The sequence below is a fragment of the Alligator sinensis genome, unplaced genomic scaffold (genome assembly GCF_000455745.1).
Source record: "Alligator sinensis unplaced genomic scaffold, ASM45574v1 scaffold826_1, whole genome shotgun sequence".
Classification (NCBI taxonomy): Eukaryota; Metazoa; Chordata; order Crocodylia; family Alligatoridae; genus Alligator; species Alligator sinensis.
The window spans coordinates 27,307-36,190 of record NW_005843410.1 but is presented as its reverse complement, the minus strand read 5'-3'; the positions used below and the strand labels follow the sequence as shown (position 1 = coordinate 36,190).

The following is an 8,884-nucleotide window of genomic DNA, read 5'->3' as shown; positions in this document are numbered from 1 at the left end:
CTGGCAGTAGCTCCTGGACGGGGACAGGCCCTGGCTAGGATTCATAGGTTGGAAGGGACCTCCGAAGATCGTGGGGCACCAGGCAGGAGAAATAGGTGGGGTCAGGCGACCCACTAAGGTGACTGCCCAGTCGCCTCTTGATGATGCGTTTGGGGATGGTCCTAGACTAGAGGACTAGATCAGTGGTTCTCGACCTTTTTTGACCAGGACCCATTTGCAAATATCAATGACCAATCCCGATCCCCAGCCCCTGGCCCCCCAGGGTCCCGGGCATGGCAGGGTGGGGGGGGACGACAAGCAGCCCCTGGCAGGCTGGAGCTCTGCCCTCCTGCAAGGAGAAAGCTACCGTTTCCCACGCTTTTCTCTTTTAAAAAGAGAATCCATTTTTGAAGTCTGATCCATTATTTTTTAAGTTTGTTCACAACCCTTTCATATATTCCTTGCAACCCACTTTTGTGTCGTGACCCACGGATTGAGAAATGACAGAGTAGGTGACCTCTTGAGGTCATTTCCAGCCCTGTGGAATAAGCTGCCTCCAGAGGTGGTGCAATCGCCTACCCTGGAAATCTTCAAGAGGAGACTAGACGGTCACCTTGCTGGAATCACCTGACCCCCAGTTATCTTTGCTGCCTGGTGCAGGGCACTGGACCCAGTGATCTTCCAAGGTCCCTTCCGGCTTTATAATCTATGAATCGAATTGTCTGTGATTCTGTTTTCTCTGGGTACTGCAAGGGGCTCCCATGTTCAAGGTGTATGCCTTTATGGACAACCATTCAACAGAGAATCAAGCACTTAACATTTACTTGTGGGGGGGAACCCCAAACAAAAACCCACAGGGTGCAGCCCCATGAGTGCGCACATGCAGGCATGTGGATTTCCACCCCCTTCCCCGCACTGCTCTCCTACCCCGTCTCTTCCCCATTTGACTTGTTTAAACTTCAATTTGTAGCTGGGCTTCAGTGAAATGTATGCTCCTGTAGCTGTTTGGCTGCAATGGTGTGATGTGAGGTCTCTTCCCACCCCATTTTCTTATGATCCCTGTGATGTCTTGGAGACCTGTTAGATGCCAGAGTAGAAATGGAACCAGTGGTTCTTGAGCATCAGATGGTTTTGGAAACAAAGTCCCTTCTCAGTAGCATTAGAAACAAATCTCCCTTTCTGCTACACAGTGGAAGACCCAGGTGAAAGAAACAGCATTGCTTGTGCTAGGCAAAGTAACTGGATTTTTTTTGTGTGGAATGTTTCTATCTATTTATTTATTTATTTATTTATTTTTTTAATAGAAGCAATCCCAGTCACTAGCTGTGATTTCCCCGCCCCCCCCAAACCGTTTACTTTCTTTTAATAAGATAAGAACTGTACTAACAGCATGCTTTTAGTGTCCAGTCTGCTGGACTGGCTGGTCAGATTGTCTTGTAGCAGGGGGATGGTAGAATCCTAGAAGATCCAGGGTGGAAAGGACGTCAGAAGGTCACATCTAGTCCAACCCTGCACTCAAAGTAGGACCATCCCCAACTAGATCATCCCAGTCAAGGCTTTTTCCTCTGGGGGTCTTAAAAACCTATAAGGATGGAGATTCCACACTCTCTGGGTAACATGTTCCAGTGCTTGATTACCCTTCTAGTGAGAATTTTTTGTAATATGTAATCTAAACTTCCCTGGCTACAACTTGAGACTGAGGAGCTTCTAAGGTAGTGGCTGGAACCTGCTTTCACCTTCAGAGCTGAGGTAGCCTTTGAGAGTTTGGGAACTGGTTAATTTTTTTTTTTTTTTTTACCATTTCCTTGTGGCATAACTGATCTTTGAGGCCTTGTCCATATCCAGAATTGTACTTATTAGCAACATGTAATACTGTTTTGTGGGGTTTTTTTCCTTTATGGGAAAAGACTGCAAAATCTTGTCTAGATGCTTTTAAATTCGGTTAAACTTAACCAGCATAGACCAAGTTTAGCTTGGATTTAAATGGAATGAACTTTCTAGCTGCATAGCTACTTCAATTAAAGTCTGTGAAGTCCGTTCTGTGTAGTTGGTGGAACTGTGAACATAGACAAAGGCTGAGGTGTGATATTGGATGTTGCTTGGTTACTGCAGTGGCATGTGATATCCATACCTGAGTGCTGGGTTTGGTTTGAGGGTCTCAGCTCCTGGTCCTTCTCAAGCTGCATTAAAGCTGAAGTTTTAGATGAAAAGTTTGCTACAGACAGAAACTTGACTGACGTGGCCCTCTACAAGGAGGTAAGCACTGTAATATTATACTTACACAGTCCTAAGACAGGGTTCCCCCCACAATTTCAAATGTGCGGGGTGGAGGGGGAGCCCCTCATCTTGGTATCAAGTATGAGGGTGGTAGGGGCCAGGCAGCTGCTGTGGCTGGGGTTCCAGCCCCTACTTGGGGTCAGGGTTGGAGCTGTAGCTGCTGCCTCTGCTCCCCCCGCCATCTTCCCGCCTCACCTTTTCCTCTTCATTTCCACCCCCACATAGCTTCTGCTCTGCCACCTACCCCTTTCCCTCTTCCCCCCCCCCTTCTAACCCTTGCTCCGCACTAGCAGGCTCCACCCATGTTGCAGCCTGAGACACTGAACACAACCCCAGCCCAGCCTTGTTCTGCTTGCACCACTTATACAGGATCTGAGCTGAGTCCATGCTCTGTGCCCCAGGCTAGAATAGGGATGGAGCCTGGCAGTGCGGGGCAGGAATAAGGGTGGGGAGGAGAGCAGAGGCTGTGGTGGGGGCAGGCACAACCAGGGGGTAAGCTGCTTGATCCCCTCACCACCGCTGCAGGGAGGGCAGGTGGTACAGAGAGATGCATATCCTCCAATAATTAGATTCTATGCATGGAATACTATAATTTATAACTTTTTCGTATATAGAATCTAATTGTTAGCAATTCAGGGTTGTCTTCGATTTAATATATTGCAATAGGCACTCCCATCTGTTTGTCATTTAGGCTCTGTCTAGGAGAGTATTTCTCAACCTTTTTGGACTCAAGGCACCCCACATTAGACTTGAACTACCCCTCCATAACTTTTGTGAGCTGAGTGGCATTCAATTTCAAAAACTAATACACACACAAAATAAAAATAATGCCCTTTAATTAATTAAAATGAAAGAGATTGGAATTTTCCTCTACAGGAATTACTGATTTTTTTTTTTTTTTCCTGTGTAGTTTCTCTTGTTACCAAACAGTTAAGGGACAAGAATAATATTCAAACATTAACTGCACTGAGGGAGGAGGAGGAGAAAGGTAAATTGATCTATGTATGAGTGATCATTTTGGAACATTAAAAGACTATTAAGCAGGATACCACAAAAAATCTCAGTTATGATAAGTGTCTGATTAGAACAGTTCCACTTCAAGTTTATCCCTAAAACCCAAGGAACTAGAAAAGTGAGTTTCTTTGTAAACTATTTGCAGTCTTTTATTGTCACAAGCTACATTTTTTTTATAGTTTTGAAAGGAGGCTTAAAACTGCATGTAATACAGTTCCAGGGGTGTAGGTTGTAGCTGTGTTGGTCTAAGGACATAGGCAGACAAGGTCCCTTGGGTGAATCTGATATCTTTTTATTAGACCAACCCAAATAGTTGGAGAATAGTTATTCATTTTGAACACTTGCTGGATCAGACCTCCAAGACTACCATGCCTCTAAACTTCAAGATCGTTTTGTTGACCTTACCGAGAAGTTTGGTGTTTGAGAATTGTAGTGGCATCTAGTAAAACAGATATAGCATACATATTACCATGCCAGAAGGAAGCCTGGCAAAATGTCAAGAGGTTCAAAAGTAGAGGCTATAGCTGTGTTGGTCTAGGGACATAGGCAGACAAGGTTCTTTGGGTAAATCTGATATCTTTTTATTAGACCAACTCAAATAGTTGGAAAAATTCTTTGCAAGCTTTCGGGTATAAATACCCTTTGTCAGGCTGAGGAAGCATCTGCACTTGGTGTGCGCTCTTCCTGAGGTTCAAAAAGAAGATAGAAGAAGGTCAAAAAAAAGTTAGCTCCTTGCTTAGAAGAGAGAACCAATTACAAACAATTTAACTAATGACTACTTCAATTGTCATCAAATGAGGATGCTTCTTCCTCTGCCCCTACTTCCATTTTCATATTGACCAGAAAAGGCCCACCCACTTATGAATGCTAGGCCATTGCCTAGCTGCGCTTTCTTAAGAGTCAGAGCATACAAAAATATTTGTATATTTAGTGTCACTGGAGGCAAGATTTCTTCATTCTCCATCCTTACATTTCCATACATTTGCAGCTATGGCCCAAGCCAGTCATACCCATTTACAGGTTAAGAGAGATTCATAGTTAAGGTGTTCTATTACTAGCTCCAGGCTGCATTTCTGTAGTTCCTGGAGTCTGGCAGGAGTGGATTACATGGTATTAATTATGCCATTGCGATAGCGCCCCAAGACTTTCCTTTGACAACTGAAGTCATTTACTGAAAGGAGGGAAGCACAGTAATGTGGGTGTGTGCTCCCAGTTTTGCTTTGTTTGTTGCTTCATCTTGATAAACATGCATCTTGTCCAACTCTTTTAAACTGGAAGTTTAAACTTTGATTTAAATGGAGGTTGGTTGGGAGGTGGGATAATGAAGAGTAAATGTGCACAATTATATTTGCTAGTTAAAATTGTGTCCTGGCTGATGCGACTTACTGGCTAAGTTCACCAGAAAAGGAAACTTGAATTCGCATAACGTTTTCTCGTGCTGTTACAGGAAACCTAGACTGGCAAGCTTGCATTGTAAGGGTTTCGTGGCAGTGTTTTGGCGCTCTGGTTAGGTCCCAGACTCTTATCTATCTTGCAGTTGTTTGCTTTTTGAAATAACCTTTTTCAAAATAAACACAGCAGGTGTCCTTTTTTTTTTCAGCCCAATGGTAAGCACTTTCCTGATCGCAGGCACTCTTGTATAATTTTTTTAAAGCATGGTTGAAAAACACCTCTCCATTTTGTATAGGTTTTTTTTTTCCATTTTCTTTCTGTTTGGTAATTTCTGCCTAGGAATAAGTCTAGGGCAAGGTGGTGAACCTATAGTATGCGTGTCAGAAGTGGCACAGGCGCATGTGGCAGATTAGGGAGCAGACAGGCAGCAGAGTGGCAGGGAGCAGAAAGTAGAGCAGCAGATCTGGCAAGTGAAGGGGATCAGGGTGATAGTTGGGAAGGGTGTGGGGCTCACCTTATGGCATGTCTGCTGAAAAGGTCCTCTTCCCCCTGCTGGTCTAGGGCTATTCTACATTTCATTTGGTCACTTTTTTTCTGATATCCATTTAATTATATCAGGGGAAGTTTCATTTAGCATTTTTTACACATTGAGGCTGACCAGTTGACAGCCTCTGGTCCACCTGCTACCTGTGAGGGATTGAGTTGCAGCTCTCGGCTCTCACCCTTTGCTGTTCCTCCCCGTCACTTGGGCTGCATGAGCAGCTAGAGCCTCTGGGTTCCCCCTCCCTCCTCTGGCTGCTATTTCCTACCCTCACCCCAGGGGGTGGGACAGAGTGGCACAGCATGGAGAGCTGAAGGCGAGTCTGGGCCTCACATGGTACGGGATGGAGTTTATGCCTGCATGTGTACTGAGGGGTGCCCATGAGGATACATGTTGCAGGTGGGGCTGGGAATGAGGTGGCATTGTGCCTGCATAGTACAGCAGAGCGGGGAGTGACCCATGGGTGGGGAGCAGTTTGGGGGTGGTAGTGTCCACATGGCTTGAAGACATGTCTGCGGTGTGGCCTTTGGGGGACTTAAATTGGACTGCCGTTATGCATTATAATATAATCCACATGTGCCTATTTCATAACTGCTTAATTTACTGAACTGTAAAACATGATGCCAGTCCTTATCTGTTACCTACTGCTTAAGTGCATAATGTCTTTCACCCTCAATGTCTTTTCTGTAATTGCATTGTACTCTGTTTAATTGCATGCTAATTGCACTCTGTTCAGCTGTGCCAATGGCATTTAAGCTGAAGCAGGTGTTACACAGTAGCTATTAGAAGCCTTGAGGGTGGGAGCTAGTCATCTTTTTCCAGGGCTGCCAATACTGCAGCACTCTGAACACTGTTTCTGAACTATACAGTTATAGTATTGGCAGCCCTAAAATTGACTAGTCCCCTTCATCTTGAAGGTTTTTAACCAGGTTTGGGGCTACTATTAGCCTTGAAAATGAGGAGAGCTAGTCTTATTTTTAGGCCTGTGTATTTAGGGAGCATTTATTAAGTGCATAGCACTCTTTCTTCTCTTAATCCCAAACCTATATGCTTTAAACAGGCCAGCCTGTTCTAACTTTCTCTTGTTAGCCTGATGCCTGTACATCATCCTTTAAAATGGTATGAATTGGTCCCTAAATGTAAATCTTTATTTGCTTAATTATTAATGCCTGGATTGGTCTTTCAACTATTCTTGGGATCTAAATCTCTTCCTGTACTCTTAGCTGGGTACCTATGCTGCCACAGAATGTCACTCGTGCCTGCCTGCCATCTGATAATGCTGCTGTTTTCTTTTTAATTGCATCTTACTGGGCAGTGTAATTGATGTAGAGGCATGTTCTGACTTCTACATGATTGAAACTATTGAAGAAAATATTTAGGTTCTTATTACAGTGCATCTGGCTTACAGAGAACTAGCTTACTGTCTGTGTTTTAGTACTTGAGGGAGAGGACATAGATGTAGAGGAGACAAGGGAGGACCCCAGGCTCTGCATGCTAAGTTTGATGCTGTTAACGGGCTTATCACTTAAGGCAAATGAAAGTTACTTTCCAAAGAGGTGTTCAAGGAGACTTGGTTTCAATATACAGACTCCAAGCCAAAACTAGTCTCTTCTGAATAGGTTTGAAAAATATTGCATCATCTATGACAATTGCCTAGTATATGAGGGGACAAATACAGCTGGATACCAGGTGCAGAATACCTGTGGAGTCTGTCTTGGTTACTTACCTTAATGTGGGGATTCCATTTACAAATGGCATAAGAAGATTTAAACAATTAGTAGATATTGGGATAGTTACAAGGACACTGCTAGAAGGTGTTAGAGCTCAGCTACAGTTATACGTGCAGCCTGCTGACCCTCCGGGACTGACAGATTCATTGAAGTTTAGGGCTGGAATGGACCTTGTGAGATCATTGGGTCCAGCCCCCTGCTCTGGCCAGGAAAGACTGCTGGGGTTAAATAACCTCAGCAAGGTGTGCATCCATTCTACTTTTGAAGATCTCCACGGTACGTGCCTGCACCACCCCTGCTGGGAGTCCATTCCAGAGTCTGGTCACACAAACCATGAAGTTTTTCCTTGTATTGTATTTCTTATATTCTATATATTTTCCTTATAATATATTCCTTATTTCAAAAACTTAAGATGAAAGGTGCTAGAGAGAGGGCAAAAACATACCCTTGAGAGACGCTTTGAAAGCTGTTTTATAGTCTGTAGTCTCAGTTGACTCCATAACAATGGATTAATTGTTCATTTTAATCTACCAGATGCAAAAAATCATGGACTAAATACAGTAAAAGTTGCATTATCCGGCACTTTACAAGCTGGCATGCTCTATTAACCGGCGTGCCGGCTTGTAAGGTAAAAGCGAAACTGGAAGCGCCCACTGTGGCACTTCTGGTTTTGCCAAGCCCCTATAGCCTGGGGCAAAGCGGCCTTATGCTGCCGAGCCCCCACAATAACAGTTCTTTTCCCCTTTCTCTTCTGCCCCCCTACCTGTCCCTTGTGGTGGGAGGGACGGCGGCATACTAGATGTGGCAGGAGAGGTGGCCTCTCAGGTAACTGGCATATTTTGTTACCTGGCACCCCCGATTCCCCATGGGTGCTGGATAACAAAGCTTTTGCTGTATAGACATTGGATTTATGACACCTTATAACCTGCCTAACATCTGACTCCCCACATAAACCCTCCATTTTTAACCAGCTATTCTCATTCCTTCACCCCTCCCCACCCTACCTCTATCCATTGACTACAGCTACATTCATTCTCCCCCATCTGTCTCTCACCTACTGACCACCTCAATTTTAACTGACTGATTTTCTTGCATATGTACTGCCCTCTGGCTGCTTTACCACTCCATCTAGGAAGAGCACAGGCCATCTGCAGACACCCTCTCAGCCTGGTGAAGGGTATTTGTACCTGTCCTGAAAGCTTGGAAAGAAGTATGTTTCCAACTATATGAGTTGGTTTAATAAAATATATCAGATTTAGCCAAAGAACCTTGTCTGCCATTCATTTAAAACATTTATGCATGTAAACAAGCTACACATGGAACTTCTCCTGTTCTTTCTGAGATTGCAAATTCTGCTAAATACCCATCATGAACAGATTTGTTAGAATCCAGCAGGGCCATGACATGAGCACTTCTGCTATGTCTCATGAAGTGAATTAGATAGGTTTAGCTTTGACAGTGTAGCACAGAAATATTGAAATCTAACGTTGCTGGTATCTTAAAAAGCAGGTAGATGTGACGGAACAATATTGGAATGTAGGCTGAGAGTAGCTATGCAGGGCTTCAAGTAATGATGTAAACCAGGCTTGTCCAACATATGGCCCGCGGGTTGCCATACGGCCCACCAAGGCATTTTCTGTGGCCCGCGGTGCTGCGACGGGAAACGAAAGTAAACATGGTTTACTTTCGTTCCCACCCTTTGTCCCTCCCCCAGCCCCCTCAGCAGCTTCCTAATGGCTGCTGAAGGGCTGGGGAAGGGACAAGGTTCCCGCATGCACCGCATCAGCTTGACGTTGCCGACGCGGTGCGTGTGGGAAGAGGAGTAGCCATGTGCCTCTTGGGACAGGATGAGCCCAGCCGGAGCAGCAGGTGGCTCAGCTGCACTTTCCCCCTACCTGCGCTGGTCAGTCCTGAGTGGCACACGGCTCTGCCGCCACCACTGCTGACTGGT

At 44.9% G+C, this 8,884-nt stretch overlaps 1 protein-coding gene across 1 annotated transcript in view; it reads left to right on the top strand.

Moving 5' to 3' along the window:
* Window positions 1–2,097: 2,097 nt before the first annotated feature.
* LOC102381285 (chitinase domain-containing protein 1-like) overlaps window positions 2,098–8,884 on the top strand; it is a 31,323-nt gene continuing 24,536 nt past the window's right edge. Inside the window, exon 1 of the mRNA XM_006038597.3 lies at window positions 2,098–2,235. The gene's annotated coding sequence lies outside the window, so the exon portion shown is untranslated. The remainder of the gene's footprint in view (window positions 2,236–8,884) is intronic.